The 22847-nt window shown below is 45.5% G+C and overlaps 1 protein-coding gene across 1 annotated transcript in view; it reads left to right on the top strand.

Annotated features, from left to right (window-relative positions):
* The window catches only part of SLIT3 (slit guidance ligand 3), a 594085-nt gene that overhangs the window by 285876 nt on the left and 285362 nt on the right, over positions 1 to 22847 (top strand). The gene's annotated exons all lie outside the window — the stretch shown is intronic.

Raw genomic sequence — 22847 nt, 5'->3', positions numbered from 1 at the left:
ACTGACTTTTCATAGCTATTCTATAGTGCAGTTACTCAGTTTCTATTTCACAGTAACCGGAGCTCAGAGTAGGTTAACCCCCCATATCCAAAACCACAGAGTTAGGAAGGTGTAGAGGCAGTATTTTAACTCAGGGCAGTTGACCAACCCCAGAGCCCCTTCTCTTGCCTCCCTGTCTTGCTGAGCGATGTCAGACTCAGCATTGGAGGAAGGCCCAGAAGGGTTAGTAAAAGCAGCAGAAGAAAAACAAATTGTAGGGAGTCTATTATGGTTGATCTTAAAAGTCTTGTAATGATCTTATTTTCTCTGGAGGACATTGTGAAAGCTAGTGATTTACCATACTCCCTGGCTAGGGGAAGATGTCCAGGCAGCCGTCTCTCCCTACCTGTGCCTCAGGGCTCCAAACCTAACCCAACAGGGATTCCAAAGGAACTATTCCCATCCACTTTTATTTCCCTTTGACGCGCAGAGTATCAGCCCCTCCAATTTTGTGGGTTTTTTTTTTTTTCCCCAGGCGGATAATGGGCTTCTAGCCAAAAATCCTTTCAATTAATGGACTAGGAACAGCACCCATGAAGAAAATTAGAAACAGATAAGAAGAGAAGGGCCCCTCTGCTCAGAGCAGAGGAAGGGAATAATTCTTGGATTATGCTGATGATTTACCAATGTTTTCCTAATGTGAGAATCGGTCAGTAGGGGCCTGGGTTTTTTATGAGGGAGGAACCTCTTCCAGACAGCTCACTCCCCAACAGCCCCGATAAATCCCCACACCCCCACTTCCAGTGAGAACGTTGCCCTCTCCAGAGTCACGGTGTCAAAGCCTGTTTAGCTGTTCTTTACGTATCAGCCACAACCCCAACATTAGTTCATGCTTGGAATATGAAGCCATTTCATATTTATTCTTGTTTTATCTGGCAGGGAGCCTTAAAAAAAAAAAAAAAAGTCCCCTGCTGGTGCTGTTCAGCTCTTATATCTTTATAGTCTCTTGAATTGATTTGACAGAGCAATCATAGGCCATGGGTGAGACCAAACGCCTCTCTCAGCAACAGGCTGGAAGAATGGACAAGACTGCACAGCTCACTTCCCTGGGGCCAGTCAGGCCACATCCATGTTCTGCCCTGAAGGGGCTATGTGCATGCCCTCACCCACTCTGGCCCATGCCAACCAATACCATAGAAAGAGTTTCCTGTGACAGTTGTTCAGTGGGAGTTTCTGAAAAGAGCAAGGGTGTCTGGGGAGCCATTAGGAATGGGTTTCACCTCAGAACATTCTAGAAGCTGAGAGGAGTCTGACTTCCTCAGAGGAGTTGCAGGCTCTTGAAAAGGCTTCCCCAAAGCCACAGTGAGCTTTGGGAAGATTTATCAAGTGACCTGGCCTGCTGAGAAGGTAAGGCTCACGTTTTGCAAGCTCCAGATAAGTCACAGGGTTTTAACACAAGGGTCAGTGACTTGAAAGGGCATACAGAATCGTATGTACACATAGACATACACTTAGTTTTCTGGGAAAAGAATCTAGATTTTAGTGGGTAAGAAGAGTAGTCTGTGACCCCAGCAAGCTTAAGAACCTATGAACTAAGGCAACTTTCACTGATAGTCTGAGATGATGTTAAGTACATGTCAGAAAAATTTATTTTACTATCTGTGTACTTGTTTTCATGTGGGTTAAAAAAACTAATATGTCACATTTATGATTTTACAGATATAACAGATTATGTTAAGTAAACCCAATAGTCAAGTTATTCACAGATAAGGATAAAATAAGTAAATAGCGGTACAAGTTCTGTACCTCCATAGTAAAATTCACTTTTGGTGAATTGGGAAATACTTTGATCCAAGAAGAAAAACATGGAAGATTCTAGCCCTAACAACCTCTTGTCCCAGTTGTGGAGATGTTTCTCAGACCCCGATTTTAGTTTCTCCTACCAGCTGCCTGCACGCCACCCTGCATTCTAATATACATTCAGAACAGAAGGCTGTGCTCTTCCAGAACACACGATGGCTCCCTGTGGCCACTACATTACGTCCCATATCCTCTAACTGGGTTCGCAAATCCAGCCTTCTATCTGATGTTAGCCCCACTATTTCCTGCTCTGGAAACTCTTCTTCAGCCAGACCATTCTTTTCACTGTCCTCCCCAACTCCTGAAAGTCCATCTTTATTTCTGCCCTGTTGCTTTTGCCATGTAATTACCTCCATAACCTGTGCTTCTTGTTTTTCTCTTGAGCCACCCCACCCCCTAGAAATCTGTGGTTCCCACCAGTGTTTTCCTTCTCTGGAATATCGCTGCCTGGCGGTTTTGCATGTCAGGAAAAAAAAGGGGGGAGACTTTTGGTTAATTCCTCTGTTTGGCACCAGTAAGCCTAGACATGGAGAGGAGCCACAGCCAGGAGTCTAAACCTTCCCTTTTGGCTTGTTGAGCTTGTTGACGAAACAGGATAAGTTTGGGATTAATCATTGAAAAACAAGTGAGATAAACTCCTGGGTTCCAGAGATATTAACTCCTTGGTCCTCGTCCCAGCTTAGGTTATCAAAACCAAGATTTGTTCATTTTTCACAGTTTATGAGGTTTATCTTTGGCCTGTCATGAGACGCTGACAGAAAGATGAAATTGGTCTGTTTCCAGTCTATTTCACTCAGTCATTCCTGCTTATAACAAGTTGAAATGCTCCATTGTAAACACTTGAGGAGGAAAAACATAGAGACATGAGCAGTGAATGGTCATGTACCTCTTGCAGTCATCTTGCATTTTTATCTACATGTTTTTTATCATTAAAGCCAAACTCAAAAGGTAGAGGGCCTCCCCCTTCATTCCAAGCAGAAGGTTAATTTGAAGTGATTTAGTAGGGGGAGTGGCTGCAAATGATACATGGGGGTACTTTGAGAACTTTTTGTTTTCTCAGGATTAGACAGAGAAGATACAGGTTCAAAACACTAACGATGAAGGAGGTGCTAGATATGAGAACCTTCTAAAAAGTGTTGACTGACAAAGCATTTGGATAAACGTGAAAGTGATTTGAAGTGTGAAAAGTACTGTGTATATGCAGAAAAACACTTTTTCAATTGAATCGGATTTTTAATGTTCCTCTGACGTATCACAAGTTTACTGATAAATAAGATGACAGTAGACTCGGGCACCCTGCTCTGTGTAAAGTCCACTAAAAAAGGTTTCAGAAACAAAAGACGGATTAGCAGGAAAAGTTACTCAAGAGAGGTGTGGAACTAAAGCCTCCAATAATGAGCATCTAGGATAAAATAAAGACTGACTTAAAAAATTGTTTCTCATGACTGTTATTATTGAACAGTAGATTAATATTAATCAGATGTTTACTGAATTCTTAGAGGGTTTTTATAACTGGCAAGTGTGTGTCTTTCTTTTGGTGACTATGTTTGTATAAAGGTAATTTCTGACCATTCTTTAGTGAGGTTGAACCAGGCCAATAATGTTCAACTCTGTATTATATAATTCATCTCATGCTTTGATTTCTAATACCATAAAGTCTCTGTTATTCATTCTTACCTAAACGTTTTTTATTGTCACTGGTGTTTTTAGATTGTTGAGCCTTCTCTGTGATTTCTTTATTGTGTTTCTCTTTGTGTAATTCTAAATTGTAGATTTCAGGATTAATGTAGCTGAAAGAACTTTCCAGTTCTGGAAAGGGTCACAATGCTGTGTGTTCTTAACTAATTTTTTTAAGGCAAGGCACGCATGTTTCAGAATTCCCAGTGTCACTCCAGCCAGCACAGCACAGTGGCTAGGGACACAGGCCCTATAGGATGACCACCTAGTCTTGAACTTGGACCCCTACTCACTGACTATGTAACACCTTGGCTACTGGCTGAGCATCTTGTGGCTCAATTTCCTCATGTGTAGAACTGAAGTGAATAATATTACACCTACCCCACAGAGGCATAAGAATTAATGACGTAATACATTGATTAATACACACCTGGCCCATATTCAATTCTTCTCGTGTTTACTGTTGCTATACCTGCCTGACAGGAAGCATTCAGTGTTACCTTTTTTCTCCACATAGCAATCTGGAAATACTGTATAACTTCTTAGTAACAGTCACGGCATTTATTGAGCACTGATTTTTGTAAATCATGGGAAATGCTTTACCTCCACTTCTCCTATTTCCGTAGAGGGGCAGGAGCATCCAGTCCCCAAGAGGAAAAACTATGAAGGTCCTTCAGGCTGTCTTCTCCTCTCCTTCACTCACTTATCCCTAATACAAGCCCTAAGCTACAAAATCTTTGAGGTTAAGAGCACCATTTGAGCCAGGAGGCTCCTTTTTGTATAGATCTGCCAGCACGCAGATGGGCACCAGCTCTGCACCTGCCACTGTAGGGCCCGGCCTGCCCTTAGTGTGGGGCCAGGACTGCCTTTGTGAGGCCTGTGGATGTATCTATCCTCTTGGGGTTTGTCGGTGGGAGCCTGTGATTCATGTTAAACATGGCGCCTCTGCATATTCCACCCTCCAACCCCACTGCCAGACACGTTGTCCAAAGTTCTAGGAGGCAGCTAAGAAGTCTAGTGGTCAGTGGTGGCCACACACCCGAGTCACATCTTTTATCTGAAGACCTTTAGGAACAGTAAAGCCAACGTTCTCTATCTGGTTGATTCACATTAGTCTCAAATTTGGAAGGGTTGGGGTTGTGATTAGTTTTCACAGAGTACTCCCAAATACCCACACTCACTTGATCTGACAACCCTATGAGATAGGAATTATTAGTATGTTGACCAGATCAGAGAACCAGGCTGAGAGCGGTGTAACAGGCAGCACAGCCTGGTGCCTGGTGAACAGCCTGGTGCCTGAAGGTCTGGATTCAAACCAGGTCTGTCTGACTCCAGAGCTCAGTGTCTTCAACCCCCTCACCAGAGGTTCTTATACTCGGAAGTTTACCCAGCATCCCCCAAAGGACTCATTAAAGCAAGGTTGCTGGCCCCCACCTCGCAGAGTTTCTGATTCCGTAGGTCTGGGGTGGAGCCCAAGAATCTGCATTTCTAACAGGTTTCCAGCTGGTGCTGAGGATGCTGGTCCAGCGACCCCACTGTGGGAACCATGCTGTATACCCAACCTCGTACTGTCCAGTGGCTGTTTCTTAGCTTCAAGCTTCAGAGTCCACTAGTACATGAGGTGGTATCAAATTTTGGTGTAAAACATTAGAACCAGGAAAGTAAGCTTATTTGAATGATTAACTAAGATGTCTACGATCTTGCATAGAAGACAGATCCATTTGAAGGCATTTTAGAATTTGTTGTACTTTCTAAAGCTAAAATGCATCAAGGAAGGGATGAAGGGATGTGTCACTTTAAGCCATGACAGAGTATTTTATTCTTAAGATACATTTTCGAGTGACATTTTATTCTAGAGACAATCTGGATGACTTTCCTTCTTGTAACTGTGAAACCAGGAACCATCCCTATGTCCCAGGTGATTCCTAGAATTTATTACTGAGAGCTTCCACCTGGTTTTGAATGTGAACAGTAAAGAGGGAGAGAGAGATTGGAAATTGGTCCCAAATTCAGGGAAAAGTGATTATGTGAAGAACAGAGCCCCTGGCCATTCAATAGACACCAAAGACAAGGCCAAACAAGGGTTATAAGTGGGTGTGAAGTGCCCAGGAAAAACTCGGATGTGCAAGAAATACCATTCCCACAAACCTGATTTTGACCATTGAGACCTTTAAGTTGGAAATTCCATGTCAGTCACTATCTGGATCTCCCCCGTTCTGTCTTCCAGCATCACACCCAGTACAGTTAGGAGTTTGCATGTGCTGGGACACCACAGATGGCTAGCACTGCTCCCCCACTGTTGCGCTGGACCACTGAGGGCCCTTGGAACATAGCAGCTGTAATTTTTCTGAGTTTTGCTGGGAAAGGGAATTTTTGGCAATTTTGGCTTCCAGATGGGCCAAGAGGTGTGATTCCTGGGGTCTTTCCCCCTCCCTGGGGCACAACAAGGAGTGAAGGCTCTCCCAAATCTTTGGGCCCGGTGCATCTTTCCTTCTCTAATTCCTTTCTAGTTTTTGGGAAAGAAGCCACTTCCCACCTTTTTTTTTTTTTTTTTTTTTTTTTAAATTTTTTTTTTTTTTCCAATGTTTTTATTTATTTTTGGGACAGAGAGAGACAGAGCATGAACGGGGGAGGGGCAGAGAGAGAGGGAGACACAGAATCGGAAACAGGCTCCAGGCTCCGAGCCATCAGCCCAGAGCCCGACGCGGGGCTCGAACTCACGGACCGCGAGATCGTGACCTGGCTGAAGTCGGACGCTTAACCGACTGCGCCACCCAGGCGCCCCTTCCCACCTTTTTTTGATGCCACTCTCCCTTCAGTCCCATCCTTCCCCAGTGGGACTCGATGCCAACTGTTTCCAGGAGGTGCAGAAAAATCATTTCATTCTATCCTTCTAAAAAGAGAGAAGGGGTAAGAAAACCAGCAGAACTCAGATTTGATCCTAAAACAATGTCACTCACCTCAGATTCAATCATGGTTCTCGGCAGAAAGGTGTCCCTCTCCAAGCCTCCCCACTCTTGAGGAGTAGCACACCAGGGGCACCGAGCACAGCTTTTGCCAGATGGCGATGTGAACTCTCAGGAGACTAGCTACCAGGCCCTATGTCCTGGGGCATGCAGATGTCACTCTTTGGGATGGGGCTGGCATTGTCCAATCCCCTCATGTATGGGGCAGAAAGCTAAGTCTCACTAGGATAGAAATAGAGGACAGCAAAGACACTGAGGAATCTTTGCCATTGAGGCAATCCGTCCCTCCTTCCCTCCATGATTTCCTGGGAGGGGCTTGCTGTTACCTTGCCTCACAGCTGTAAGGATGACCTATTGACACAGCAGTCACCTGATAGTCCTGCAGTAGCCAGATTCTACTCTTCATCAGCTCCTCCCCAGCTCAGGGTGCCCTTCACGAGGCAGGCCTTAGTCTCATACTGCGTCCTGGTGGAGGCCATAAAAACATAGATGGCTGGGACCCCTTACTGTCAGGAGTCCTACTTCCTACCACCCTGCCTGGGTACTGGATGCACTAGCCTGAAGCCAAATCACTGACCAGCCCAGAGTGACTTCACCATTTAAGAACCTGCTGTAATAACTTTCATCAGGTCAATTCCCACAAGCCAAACATTGTTTAGGGTCAGAGTGGACAGAGTTTCTTACAGGGTTTTGAATTCACTGTCTTTAAGAAACCAAACAGTGGGGGCACCTGGGTGGCCCAGTGGGTGGAATGTCCAACTCGGGATCTTGGCTCAGGTCATAATTTCACAGTTTCATGGGCTCGAGCCCCATGTCGGGCTCTGCATTGATAGTGTAGAGCCTGCTTGGGATTCTCTCTCTCCCTCTCTCTATCCCTCCCTGACTCCCTCCCTCCTCTCTCTCTCTCTCTCTCTCTCTCTCTCTCTCTCTCTCTCTGTCTCTGTCTCTCAAGGTAAAATAGATAAACACTGAAAAAACAATTTTAATTAAAAATAAAAGAGAGAGAAACCAAACAGTAGCATCATGAAGGGGTTTGACATTGTAGCTGAAGCCCCAGGTATAACTAAGCAAGCCTAGAAGTCACAGATTATTTCTCTTGCATAAATTTGGGGGTATAAGTACCTATGAGAGAATACTTTATTGTGTCTGTTAAAAATGAAACTTTAGCTCCAGGCCTCCCTCTTCCCATCTTTCATCCACTTAAAATGGAACCATTTTGTGTCCCTGTGGTGTGAAATGGGAAAGGATATTTGCAGCTCAGATGTCCCCATGTTGACTTCAGCCTAGGGAGGAGGACAGTTCTGGAAGGGCTCTGCTTGCAGACCCGGGACCTCTGTATTTGCTCCTCCATCTGAAAGGGCAATGGCCTCTCTTGCAGGGAAGAGCTTCCCCAGAACAGAAGTCTAGTGACACCCACCCTCCCAGCTGCCCCCAGCCATGCTGAGCTTCGGTGAGCTTTGTGCCATGCCTGCTCTGTGCCTGGCACTGTGCTTAGTGCTTTTGTGTCTGCTAATGATCTTAGCAGTCACCAGTTGAACGTTTGAGAGTGTGAGGGTTGGGGAGCGGGGAGGGGTGCAGTGCTCGTGGTTGGTCAGCAGTAGCCAGAAAGGACAATGCTGAGGGAATTGGATTCAATCGCAGTCTTTCTCTGGGAAATCAAGCATAGTTCTCAAGCTGTGTACAAGAATGCAGGATCAGATGTCCAGTGTGTTTTGGCTTTGCTATCTGGGAGTTGGGCTGTGTGCAGAGTTGACAGGTGCCAGCTTGATGCTGGTTTGCCATGCAAGCAATTATGCCACAAAAGGGGGCAGGAAGTAGGGGTAGCAAAGGAAGCCTCCATTGGAGACCACAAGTTCCCAATCCATTGGAACCATTTCCATCTGACTAATGAGAATAATCTATTTTGCAACTGTGTCAAGTGGGCGCTCTCGGGGGAAGAGACTTCTTGACACATGATTCTCAATTTTCTGACAGTAGATTAGCCAAGGTTTTTTTTTTTTTTCTCCTTCTTCTTCTTTATCCCCTAACACAATTCCAATAATTTTCTTTCATCACTTTGTCATTGAGTACTAAGTATTAGCTTTAGTATTTAGTGTTAGCTGTGCAAACAATGAGTAAGGTATCACAGTTAAGAATGGGGGGAGTATATTTTTAAATTGTATAATTAATTTGATAGCAGAATCAGTGACTTTGAGTGTCCATCCTGTTGGATGATCAAAGTAGCTACTTTTTTCCTTGCTCTGTCTACATGCCCCCATTTGTAGCCCAGCCCTAAACAGCTCATTCGTGAACCTTTTTCTGCTGTGTGTGAAAGAAAGCCCTATGTGCTCTCACACGGTGTCAGTTTGCTTGGTTGCATTGTGAATATCCTGAGGCATAGCATCCACGCTGCAGTTGAGGGGGATACACAGGAGATGGGCTCTTAAGTGAGATTGGATTGAATCTTGCCTCTAACCCCTACCAACTGTGTAATTTGAGGCAGGATACCAGATTGTTCTGGCCTCTGTTCCCCTCTGTATAAATGGGGGTAATGATAGCTCCTAACTTTGTAGACTTCTTATAAGCATTAAATAAGACAATTTGTGCAAAGTAGGAAGCCTGATGCATGGTGGATCTTAATAGCACTTACTATTATTATTCTTTTCATCCCCATTTTGACCACGGGACAGAAGGACTATTAATCTTGGAGGCCAAGATGGGATTTATGTGGACATATAGATAAATAATTTTGTTGGGCATGGGAGGACACCAAGATGGACAGATAACTGAATTCTGGGATGTGCCTGTCACCATTGTTGGAGTGTGAACAAATCTCAGGTGAGAACGTGTGGAAAATAAAGGTCAAGGACCGTGTAAAAGTTGGGGCTGTTTTTCTGTACAAACCCAGAAGATGACTTTTGATTGTCTGTGTGTGCCAGAAAGCCCTGAGAGTCTTAACCAGCCACAGCAGCTGACCATCACACCCTGCCCAGCACCAAAGGACCCACTTGCCCTGCTTGTTCTTTATTCCGTGGGGCTCTGGAGCCTTCCAAGGATCCCACACAGCCTCCCACTCCAGTGCCTGTCGGACAAGGGTGTCTTCCTGGTAAAGTCATTTTCTTCTCCTTCATCTTCTCTCAAGGCTACACAGTGAGCCTTTTAGGGGCAAAGTCAAAACAAGAACCCCAGTCTCTGATTGCTCGTCCACATCCCCAGATGCCGTACAATCCTAGCTGATTCTAGAAGCCCTCAGTCAGCTGCCGCTAGAACCCTACATTTTGCAAATGTTATGTTTTGCTTTTGTTTTATTTATAATATGGCATCAAGAGGACTCCAAGGGCTCTCCTAGAATGGGGAAAAGGCAGGATGCAGCAGAAAAGGTGGGCACTGCCCAGGAGCGAGGTGATGGCTTCCCATGCCAGTGGTCACTTTTTCTTATTCTCATTTTCTGCCTTTCATCACTGATTCAGGATATTTTTTCCTCATTACTTAAAAAGCATATGAGCAAACAAAACCCTTTCCATGAATCTTGGAGAAGCATGTAGTCACTTAAAATAGAGAACAGTTGGAGGACTAAACAGAGCAGGGCCTGAGGGCAAGATGAGCTAATAGAGGGAGAGTGCCCACCTGGGGGATTCTTTGACCTTCCGCTCACACTGCCTCAGCCTTGATATCTGTACAATGGGCTACCATCTGTCCTGCCTGCTTCAGAAGGATTACAGGAAAGGTCCCTGAGAAAGCAAGGGCAGCATCTTGCAGGTAGAACACCATGCACAGGGCTTATATAAGTAAAGGCTAACATATCACAGCTTTTTCACCAACCCCAGGAGCCTGGACCAGAGCACAGAGCCCGAGTCCTGCTCTGTCACAGCAGCTTGTCAGAAACTTCCTAAGGACCTGGCCATTCTTGCACTTGACTGACATCTCAAGTTTCCTCAGTCCCTTTGGAGATGGAGGGGAAATGTGTATTTTCAGTTTGAGAAGCAAGATAAATCTCAAAATGTCAGACCTGAGGCTTAAAGTGAGTACATAAGGGCCGTTTTCATTTGGGGCCTGACAGAACTGCGTGGGTTTCCTGGCCTCCAAACACCCACCTACTGAAGTCCCAGAGGCTGACCCTCCTTGAGAGGCTCGAGGGTAAATCCTGCACCCTGTCACCCTTTCCAACAAAGGGAACTCTTTGAAGCTCACGCCAAGCTCTGGTGGTCATTATTCCACATGTAAAGGGCCTTTGCTAATACCCACTGGCACTTTCGAGTACAAGGAGGGCACTGTATCAACCCCCACGAAACGGAAATGCTATTGACACTGGCATAGGAGACCGCAGTTCCCTATGTTCAGCAATCCTGGGAGGCACCTACTAGAAAATATGTTCTGAGGAGTATTCACGCATAGAGAGCAGTGTTTCTCAAACTGTATCCTTCAGAACCTTGAGGTTCCATGGACTGTGTCTCAGACTGAGGCAGAAAGTCTGGAGGAAAGGGGAGGGAACTTGGGAAGCCCAGCGGGCAAGGCCTTCCTCCTCCAGAACTTCTGCTTTCATCTGCCTTTTATGTCATGGTTCTGGATGCTGCTTCACTGACAGAAGGTTCCTCTGCTTTTAAAAACAGCTTGAAGACCTCTGGCTGATTTCGAGGTTCTCTTCACAGGATTCAAGCTATAATTATATCCATAGAAAATAAATAAATAAAAACCATTGACAAATCTAGGCGAATTAGCCCTGGCATAAAGTGAAAGTAAACTTCAGTAGAGTTCTACAGGATTCTGAAGCGTCATAATCTTCTGGGTGTAGTTGAAGGTCCTTATATGTGTCATCAACCCCCCCTGCTCCTAACTCATGGTGTTGCCTTGCACTGTCTGTGAGAAACTTCCACAGACTCTAGCCAGAGAGTGAGCGAACGTGAAAAATCTTCAGCAGTCTCCACAAAGTGAAGAAAATGCAGAGGGTCACTGTCTTTTCTGTAAGGGGCAACTTTTCAACCACTGAATGGTGGCCCAGGAGAGGGGAAGGGGGTGGGGGGGGGGGGGGTGGTGAGTCCAGAGGCAAATGCAATGGCTTTGGGCCAAAAGGTAAAACGCACGTTTTCAGGAAAATTAGAAAAATTTGCCTGAGGCAGGTCCTACTCGCACACTGAGTTCTTATATGGGCCCTTTTATATTGCTGTTTGCTTTGCTTTTAAATAAAAAACGAGGGCCTGCCAACCAGGGGGCCCCTCAGTCCCTGAAAGCGTCTGCACAGAGCTGTCCCCACCCCCAACCCCAGGCTCCTGGGTCAGAGGCAGATGGGAATTGCAAACCAGTGTCTATGGGGGGTGTGGGGGGAAGAGGCAGGCAGGAGTCTGGGCTGGCTTTGTTCCATAAAGGAAAAGCAGGGATGGCCACTCTGAGAAAGGGGCTTTCTCCTCTCAGGTTTCAGGGGCGGGCCCTTGAAAACAATTTGCCTGCTAGAAAGACTAAAAAGGATCTTCACAGGGTCCCAGGCAAAACCAGGAGAGAATGGCAAGCCTCTTCCAGGCTCTCAGGACAGACCACCATAGCACTGGGTTTTCCCCAGGCCAGCATTCCCTCAGTCCTGCTGGAGGAAAAAAAGCCAAGATGGACAGCATGATTTATGATGCCTGTGATCCTCCTCCACACCCAGGGCACAGTGTCCTTCCTGAGAGGGGGGCTGCAGGCCCACAGGCTGCCAGGCAGGTGGCAGGGTGAGGCCATGCACTTGCTGGTGAGACCAGGAACCTGGGAGTACTTCAGATCCCAACTGACCACTTCCTCCTGTTGAGCCCTCCCAGCCTCGGGTTCCTCACCTCTCGTGTGGACACAAGAACAGAACTGCTTTCTAAGGCTTTTTGGAAGGCTGAAAGGAGACAGTCTGTGTGGAATGCACAGCTCAGCCCTTGACACATAGTAGCCACTTGTGTGAGTGTTAGATATCACTAATTTAGCCATGCTTGTTGGGAAGCCAGCACCATAATGTAGTATCTAATAAGGGCATCCCTTTTGTGATAAAAAAAGATCTCAGCAATGTCATTGCTTCCTGTGTGATTTTGGATCAATTCCTTGACCTCTCTGAGCTTCACTTTCCCCTTTGGAAGATGAGATGGTAATGTCTATCTCACAAGGCAGCCAGGACGAATGAAAGGATGTAATGAAGATAAGTGCTTAGCACAGGGCCTGGCACTTACCACACAATGAATAATGATAGGTATCATTATTAATGCTAGCTCTCAGGTATGGTATTCACCAAGGAGAACTTAAGTGCTTGCTTTTTTCCCCTAAAACCTCTGTTCCCCAAACTGAACCGGTAGTCAGGAGAGGGACATAAGCACTGATCCACCCGAGAGCATCAATCTCCCCATGGGCCCCGCACCCTGGTCCCCTTGTGTCTCCTTAGAGAGCTGTGCTGTTGAGAGCTCTTGGCTGGGACAGGGATGAAATTGTTTTCAGTGTTTTGATTCTCATCAAATTTAATAAAAATCACACTCTTTAAGGTTGTGAGGTGATGGTGAAAGGTATATAGTGAAAGATAAAGTCCTAGCTATGAAAGTGAAGCAGGGGCGCCTGTGTGGCTCAGTCAGTTAAACAACCAACTCTTGATTTCAGCTCAGGTCACGATCTCAGTTTGTGAGTTCGAGTCCTGAGTTGGGCTCTGTGCTGATGGTGCGGAACCTGCTTGGGATTCTCCCCCCACCCCTTCCCCTCCCCCACTCACTCTTTCTTTCGAAATAAATAAATAAACTTTAAAAAATTTAAGAGGGGCGCCTGAGTGGCTCAGTCAGTTAAGCATCTGACTTCAGCTCCGGTCATGATCTCACAGTTCGTGAATTGGAGCCCCGCGTCGGGCTCTGTGCTGACAGCTCAGAGCCTGAAGCCTGCTTTGGATTCTGTGTCTCCCTCCCCAACTCATGCTCTGTCTCTCTCTCTCTCAAAAAAAAAATAAACATTAAAAAAAAACAGTAAATTTAAAACAATTTAAGAAAAAAAGGAAGCAAAGTAGAATTAACAGGACTTCACAGGATTTGAATCACTTAAAGCAAAACAAAAAACATGTAGCATGAAAACAAAGGTTTTCCCTGAGCATTTGGAAGCTGGGGTAGGACTTTCTCAACCGGTCCTATCCCCAGCTCACCACCCCCATCCCCCACCCACCTGCCAGTACAGTTACCAAGGGCAGAAGACGGACATCCCCCCGCCACACACACATCCCGAGATCTCCTGCCTCCATTGGGCTGTCCTCAGAGCTCACCCCCTTCCCATCTTTTGGGGAAAGTTGCTTTAGGATCTGCCAACTTGGTCTGAGCACAAGGAACTCAAGACCCTCTTCTGAACCCAAATAAATAGCAGGAGAGGCTGCTGTGGAATTTTTATGGAATGGGTCTGGACTTTCTTGTCTCCTCAGCTTAACCTCTAAACCGTTTTGTGCCAGCTACATACCTATTCGCAGAATTGTTAGAAATAAAAGGGACCTCCGAGGACACTCAGCCTGACCCCATCGCTTTAAAGGAGAAAGAAATCGAACCTCAGGTGAATAACGTGTTCAGGATCCCACCACCAGTTTCTGGCCGCCCAGGGAGTAAAACCCAGATCTCTCGAAGCTGATGACCTGTTTCTCAACTCACTCTCTCCTGCCCTCCCATTTCTGTAGAGCTGTGGGGGCAGTGACTCTGCTTCCTTTTCCAGGGCTTTTGCCCACACTGTTTCACATTAGTGTGTGTCTGCCTTTTCCATTCTTGTGGGTGTTGGTTACAATTCAGATTTGCCTAAATCTTTTAGGGTTCAGCTGTTCTCCCACAGAGAACTTTTGGAATTATATTAGGTGCAGAGTGGTTAGCTATGACTTGTCCTGGGCCTTCCCCCAGTCAGGCCCTCCTTGCAAACCCTGAGGAGCAAGACAAGAGTGGCAAATCCCACAGGAGATTTGCTAGTCTTTACTGTGTTCTTCGTAGATTCCTTTCAAGTAGCTGAACCCGGGTTTGAGTCCTATTTTGTGGAAGAATCACTTGGTTCGTTCCTTCTGCATGTAGATACTCCTATTTCCTGCAGAGTTTGTTTTGAGAAACCAATTTCTCAATGTTTTGTTACTAGTAAGAATTCTGTTTTGTGAGAATTTTTAACAAACAAAAAAAGTCCCTTCTTGAGGATGTATGCTTACCGTATTCAGTTATTAATGGATTCACCTGGTTTTCATGACTTTGGAAGAGAAGCATTCTTTCCCTCCTGTTTTGCAAAGATTCCCTGCATTCAGTTTAGCTTTCTAATAAAAAACTTGAATTCAGGGGTGTGTCTCTGAGCAAATCCATTTGGTAGTGCCAGGGCTGGGACTGTGGAGATAATAAATGTCTGATAACATTGAGGGCAGAGGTTGGCTACAGCCAGATTGGTTAATGAAAATATATCCAGAAAATTTTGCTTTCTGAAGTGAACAAGGAGGGCAGACGGCTGGCACAGCTGAGATGGGGAAGTACCAAAGAGATAACAGGAGAAAGCTAGTACATTCTTTGCTCTGGAAGTAAAATGCAGGAAGGCTTGCACGGCTCAGTTCGTGCCCTGCTGGCCTTTGGGGGAATCTCCTAGTTAATCCTCCTCCAACCTACCCCACCATACCAAAGTGAGGTCTGGGCAGGTGTGCCATCCAGTAAATTTAAATCCCAGCCCTTATTACCCTTGTATGATGTGTGCCAGTTGAGGGACGCATTAATAATATCCCTGAGCATGTGGTGTGAAGTTTGCTGTAAGTTAGATCTTTCAGTCTCCCTGGGTGTATCCTGCTCTGGGTTGCTGTTTTCCAGAAGTTATTCTGAGAGAGTGGCCAGGAAGCCAGACACCCCTCCTTCTGTATCCTGTGGCTCCAAGTGGACGGGAAGCCCATGGAAAGAGCTGTGTTTCCCATGCTGGGAAAACTGGATGTTGTCTATGATCCCTTCCAAATATACAATTATAGAATTCTAGGGCTTTGGCAAATTGTATGCCCATGTCACTGTGAAGGAAAAGAAAACCACGTGGTCAAGTGAGAAGAGCAATGTGGCAGAGAAATGTCCTAGAATGGTCAACCACCCCCGTCTGCCAGGGACTGAGGGAATTCCCAGGACCCAGGACTTTCAGCTTTAAAACCAGGAAAGTTCTTAGGGCACCTGGGTGGCTCGGTCGGTTAAGCATCCAACTTCAGCTCAGGTCATGATCTCATGGTTCATGGGTTCGAGCCCTGCATCAGAATCTCTGCTGTCAGCACAGAGCCTGCTTCGGACCCTCTGTACACCTCTCTCTCTGCCCCTCCCCACTTGCACTATCTCTGTCTCTCAAAAATAAATAAACATAAAAAAAATTTTAAATCAGGAAAGTTCTGGACAAAAATCAGTCACCTCAGGTTCACTTAGGTGCCCCACATCAGCCTCCCTGACGTGTTATGGTAGATATGGGTTGGGGAAGCCCAGCCTAGAGGGGATTTCTAAACCCAACAGGCTTTCTGGTGGAGCATGGCTAATGGAGGAAGGGGGGTGGGTGCTAACCCAAAAGGATGCCAAAAGAGAGTGCCTTGAAGTGCTGGCGACTTGTGTAATCTGCTTTAGCTGTGCCTATTTGAGCTGTTGTGTACCGATAAAAAACTCACAGACAATGGAAACAAGAGCTTATGAAGATTCTGAGTTAACCCCTGCCCCCACTCCAACACCATTAAAGGAAAAAGAAAAGTCATCTCTATATTCCATAAGAAATCATTTCATCTTCTTCCTGTTCTGGGAATGGAAGCTTCCTCTACAATGGATAGGCTGCCACCTTGTGGCCATAGGGGAATGTGGGACAATGCAGCTAACCACAGAGAAGGCAGTGCCCCTGGGTTAGAATCAATTCAGCTCCCAATTCCTAGGAGGCAGCAAGCTAAGTTCTGTGCAACTAAGGCTGTAATGAGGTTAGCAAGGGTAGAGCATATTATGTGCATATGAGAAACAACTATGCCTAGCACGTTCCATGCAGTTTCTCTGAGAGCGCTCCCATCATCCTGAGAGGTAGGTATTATCATCACCATTTTACAGATGAGGAAACAAAGACAGGGATTGTCACTTTTTTAAGGTGACAAAACAAAGAGCTAGTGCTTGAAAGCAGGAGAGCCTGACCCTAGAACTCATGACCTCAACCACTTGTCTGGACAGAGGGTGAGATTAGCATGAACAGAAACAGCACAGCACAGAGTCTGGGTGGAAGAGATGGGCCATCCTGAATATATGGGAGAGACTCACCTGGGGGACCCGAAGTTTGGATGCAAGGCAGGGGTAAGGTAGGGGGTGGCTCTGATGTCAAATGCAGTGGGATCCAGAGTACAGGGAGAGAACTAGAGTTGTCGGGATTACGGGTTAGGCAGAAGGTAAGATGGAGCAGCCATTGGAAGAAGGGTAGGAGTCAGGTGAGCACCATTATCTACTGCTTATTGGCCATTAAATGATGTGCTGACAGACCCCCGGCGCCATAAACGTTAGCTTCTATCACCGATATTTGCTAGCGTGAGACCCATGCTAAGCGTTTTGAACATATTTCATTAATTTGCAAGAGCTCCGTGAAATCTGATTTATTATGAACCCCGTTTCGTAGATGAGGAAACTGAGCCTCGGAGAGGTTGTCACTTACCCATAGTCATATGGAGGATAAATGAGAGTCACGGCTTGCACCCAGGTCCTTCTGACTCAGAGCCTGCACTAAAACCTCCACGTGTTTACTGGTGGAGGAGAACAAAACCAGTGCAGACATGGAGGGCAGTGCTCACAGCATGTGCGGAAGAGTCGAAGCCAGGCAGCAGCAGAGAAGGGTTCACGCAGGGCAGATGGGCGAGGGTCTAGGAACCGAAACAAGGGCCCGGCTGCCTGTGTTCTGGCTGGTGAATGTGCTGGGAGCCCTCTCCCTCCAGCTACTGGTGTGGGTGGAGAGCTGCCTTTGTACCACCTAGGGGAGAGGAGGACCTCACAGTAGCAGGGTTGACTTGTCCTTATTCACACCACTGGGAAGTGCATGGTGTGACACCTGCACTTATCAGTCGACCCCAAGCAATTCACCTCTCTGAGCCTCAGTTTTCCTACCTATAATATGGGGATCACTGTGTTTACCCTACATCATGGTATTTACCTACCTAGCAGCTAGCACCATGGGAGGGCAAATTATGAGAATTAACCGTAAGAAGAGATGTGAAAAGGACCACAGGAGAGTATGAGTCACAGGATGAAACTGAATGTATGTGCCTATGGGAAGACTCAGTGTCAGCATGGTGTATGAAGAATCCGAATGTAGTATGTTCTTTGTGAGGCTGGGCAGCTCATTAAAAAAAAAAAAAAAAAAAAAAAAAAAAACTTTTCTAATGTTTGTTTATTTTTGGTAGAGACAGAGCATGAGAGGGGGAGGGGCAGAGAGAGAGGGAGACACAGAATCCAAAGCAGGCTCAGAGCTGTCAGCACAGAGCCCAACGCGGGGCTAAAATTCATGAACCGTGATATCATGACCTGAGCCAAAGTCGGTCGCTTAGCCAACTGAGCCACCCAAGCACCCCTGGATAGTTCATTTAAAAACCCTACTACATTGGTTAGGTATCTTTCAGTTACAAAGTTTTAGGAAAAGCCAACCCAAATTTACCTTATTAAAAAAAAAAAAAAAAAAAAAAAAAGAGTGACTGTATCATGGATCTGAAAAGCACCCCTAGGATGTTTTAATCAAGGATCTGGATATAACCACCATACCCCCAATTCCTGCCTCTCTCTCTCTCTCTCTCTCTCTCTCCCCCCCCCCCACTAGTTTTCTCTGCATTGCCTCCATTTGCAGACAGGTGCTCCCCTCACTGTGGTAAGGGGACCACCACAGCTCCAGACCTCACATCTTCTAGGCTCAGATTGAGTGGAGAATAATACCTGCCTTTGTCTCTGTTCCAGCATTTCTGCAAACACAACCCCCTCCCGTTGGGTGCAGCTGGGGACAGAGGAATGAGAAGCTGTGGCTCAGCCCCGGGCCACATGCTCTGCCCACCCAAGCACAGGAACGGACACATAGAGAAGGCTGGCTGCACAAAGGAAGATGGGGGCTGTTGCAATAAAAACCAGGAGAGAAATGCTGGGGAGATAAGGCATCAGTCAACACATGTTCCCCCTCTTTGCCTTGCCCTTTAGTTTGGGATAGACTCCTTCTGCTGAACCAAAGCCGCTACTTTGTTCTTCTGATGACTCGCTTGTGAACCGCAAAGCAGAGATTGCTGAAACGTAATCTCTTTCTGCTCCCTAAGACCTTGCAGAATCCAAAAAAAAAAAAAAAAAAAAAAAAAAGGGCAGAGTGACCTTGGAGCAGGATGGCATATACCTGGCTCAGCTCCTATGACAGCCATAGATGGAACTGAGTCCTGACTTCTATTGAAAGAATTCAAGTGTACTCAGGCTGCAGTTTGGTCCCCCTTCTGAATTGAAGTCCTGCCCAGGTGGCTGGCTATAGGTGCAGCACCAAAAATCCCTGGCCTTAAGAAATTTCATCTGGTAGCCTGAGTGGCTCAGTCGGTTGAACATCTGACTCTTGATTTCAGCTCAAGTCGTGACCCCAGGTCATGAGATCAAGCCCTGCATCAGGCTCTGTGCTACGTGTGGAGTCTGCTTAAGATTCTCTTTCCCTCTGCCCCTTTCCGCCACTCACTCTTTCTCACACTTGATCTTAGCCAAAAGGCTGAGAAGCGATCACTCTCTCTCAAATTAAAAATAATAATATTTCAAGTATTATTTAAAAAAAAATCTTGTCTGGTAGGGAAGGCACTTAAGGGGCAAGCCACTATAATTCTATGAAATGACCTGAAAATTTTAGCTAACTCCTTTGCAGCTTCTTATAACATTCTTTCTGTTGTTTCTCTCATATGTGATGTTTATAGGTCATGTCTCAAAGTGTATCATTAGAATATGGGTACTTGAAAGTACAGAATTGATCCTATAAGAGACATCATGATTCAGAATGGGGGTCGGTGGGAGAACAGGAATCTGCCTGTTTAATAAGCACCCTGGGTTGCTAAGTCCACTGAGGTTTGAGATATTCTTCTATTATGTGTAAATTTCCCCTGTAACTCACATTTCATCTATGCTTAACTGAAAATCAGCCTCATATTCCAGTTACTTCCCTCTAAATTCCGGAACAGTCCATTAAGGAGTAGAGAACATTGTAAATGGGGCCCTTCCTCTTGGAACAGTATGGCAAGCAAGGGGTTTGAGAGTTACCCTGACATTTTCCCAACGAGAGGTCATTAGACCCCATATAGTCTAACCTTGGTATTCCACAGGGACTAGAAAAAGAGCGTTCTTCTGTTGTTGGCCTTATATAGACAGCGTGGCTGCCCTAGCTTGATGATCAGATGCCAGAACAGTTAAAAGACGAAGCCAGCTGAGAGAGAGAGAGTATTGACAGGAAGCATGCCAGGTGACTTAATTGAATTTGGGCAATTCAGATGGGGTAGCTGGTTCTCATTTAGGAAATTCAGATTGAATAACCAGTTCCCCTGTTAAATAGCGGGATGCAATTTGAGGAGTTCTGCATGAGACACAGACAACCCCAGCCGGTCCCTACACTGAGTTCTTGCTCCTGCTCATGTTCGCTGGCTTTTTAAATTCACTTGGTTTTTGTTTTCCTCCTTCCCTGGGAGTTTTCTAAGTTCTATCATTATGGTTCTTAATTTTATGGTAGTCAGTTTCACAGTCTGGTTTGTCACAAGTGTATTTTACAATGTCTGCCCTCCTGTCATCCATTCTTTTTCCTATCAGACTCTCCATTTCTCTTTCCCTCTTTTCCTTCTCCTTTCTTCCTTGGCCTCCTTTGAACATGGTAATGATATCCTCATGGAGTTTCCATCCAAGACTCAAATTTGAGGGGTCTGGTTCTTTTGACAAAGGAAAAATTTTCTGTGATTTGTCTGTCTATATCACGTACCTCAAAAAACCTTTTAGAAATAGCTCATACCCTCTTAAATAAGTAAATAATAATGCCAGATAATATTTGCTGTGTGCCAGGCACTGCTGTAAATACTTCATAATTTAATTTTCACAGTAAGTCTAGGAGTCAGTTCCCCCCATTTTGCAGATGAGGAAGCTTGAGGCACAGAGAGGTGAGGTGATTTCCCTCAGGGCCCACAGCTGAAAGGTGGTAGAACAGGGAACAGACCTCAGACCTTGCCCCTTCTCCACCACCCTGTGCCACCTCCCAAAAAGAATTTTAGCTTCAGAGAAAGGAAGCAACATCAAAGCCCCACTTTGGATTTATAATATTCTGATGAAGAAGATACTTGCTTCCATCCTGGGGAAGGGATTGCAGGGCTTAGGTGGAGAAAATCACAGCACTAACCTACTATTGATTTATGTGAAAAGATAAATTGGCACCAGACAGGGAAATCCCTGGCTTTAGATAGTCTTGGAGAGTTTACCTGGGGGATGAGACTTGTAAGATCCCTACATAGTGAGGAGCACTTTATTGTACAGAGAGTGATGTTTTGATCACGGAGTTTTCTGGAGCCAGTAGCTATCAGGAAGTCTGACTTAGCCTTTTGACGTACAAATCCATCTCGAGTACAAGTGGAAATGTCACTTGAGACAGGGGCCTCAGTTCACCCAGGCCTTCAGGACAGCAGTGTGACTGCTTCTCACCTTCCAGTTTCGATCGTTCAATAGCTTACATGGCATGGCTGAAAATGCATGATTATTCTTTCACAAAGGAAACAAAGCTAGTAGGTTAAAGCTGTGGGCAGTATCTTAACCTCCCCCATTTTCTATATACATTTTCTTGTAGCCGAGGTTGTTTTAAAGAAAACTTCAATGTTGCTGAGCACAGCTGCATAGACCAGAAAGTTTGAGTGAAATTTCAAGAAAGCAGGGTGCAGTGAGGATAATGACGATGTATGAAATAAGGAGATTAACAGGGAGTCCCTCGGAACAAAATAAGGATGTTATGCTCCAGAATTGTCTTATTCCATTAGCCCGCTCATCAGCTTAGTCCAAAAAGAGTCTTAGAAGGCCCTGATGATCCTTCCATCCACCACCCAGCTGGGGATCTACTCAAAGATAAAGCTGTACCCCAAATGCCGGCTCTGTTCAATTCTTAATTATCTCCATTAAAAAAATCTGAGAAGACAAAGCTCATACCTACTTGGTTACTTCTGAAACTATCTATGGAGGTGGATTTTTTCCTTTAATAAAAAAAATCATTCTCGGGGCGCCCGGATGGCTCGGTCGGTTAAGCGTCCAACTTCGGCTCAGGTCATGATCTCACAGTTTGTGGGTTCAAGCCCTGCATCAGGCTCTGTGCTGACAGCTCAGACCCTGGAACCTGCTTTAGATTCTGTGTCTCCCTCTCTCTCTGCCCCTTCCCTGCTCATGCTCTGTCTCTCTCTCCCCCCCCAAAAATAAACATTAAACAATTTTTTTAAAAAAATATTCTCCAAACCACAGACTAATGTATTTGTAAAATATAATTAAAATGACCTAATAGAAAAATGACATTAAAAAGACATGCAAAATGGGGGCACCTGGGTGGCTCAGTTGGTTGAGTTTCCAACTTCAGCTCAGATAGGGATCTTATGGTTTGTGGGTTTAAGCTCCATGTCAGGCTCGCTGCTATCAGCACAGAGCCCACTTCAGATCCTCTGCCCTCCTCTCTCTCTGCCCCTCCCCCTGCCTCAAAAAATAAAATAAAAAGACATACAAAATAGAGGCCCAAATATTTGATTTTTAGATAAAACAGGCCTAGAATGACACTTCAAAAAATATAATCAGAAAAACAGGAAACAATTACAACACTGCACATTGGTCATGGAAAAGGTGTGTGGAGGTGATGATTAAGATCACTAGGATGTGGCAATGTCAAATGGTTATAAAATTTTCTAAATTACTTACTTTCAGCTTCTGTATTTATGTCTTCAGGGGCCAGTAGTCAACAATTTGTGGACTGGCAGCGATCCCTTGAGAGTAGGACCCCACTCTCAGCTCTAACCTTCCGTGCCCCTAAATAACCAGGGTCCCAGAAGCTTCTTGGGAAACCAGATTCTTTTGATAGAGTAATCCAGGGCTCTAGGAATAATGCTTCTGACATTGATTCAAACCATTTATCAGAGGAATATGAAAGCAGATGATGTATCTTTAGAATTCAGGCATAGAGCTCTTGATCAGAGAAGAAATGAAAACTTATGGCTATTCTCATAATGGGTGGGTGGGGTAGGGGCAGCAGTGCCCTAGGGCATTAGGTAACCTTTCAATTCCATCAGCAATAATTAAAATCAGCGAGTGTTGGCTGGGCACATTGCCAGCTGATTAGGCCTGCTCTTGGCTCTGCTGGCCCTATCACCTAAGGCTTTATTTGTTTTATTTTTATGGGCATGGGGAGGGTCTACGTATGGAACACCCACCA

Source organism: Puma concolor, chromosome A1, assembly GCF_028749965.1.
Source record: "Puma concolor isolate L17-30 chromosome A1, mPumCon1.1.hap2, whole genome shotgun sequence".
Classification (NCBI taxonomy): Eukaryota; Metazoa; Chordata; class Mammalia; order Carnivora; family Felidae; genus Puma; species Puma concolor.
This window is presented reverse-complemented; position numbering and strand designations above follow the sequence as displayed.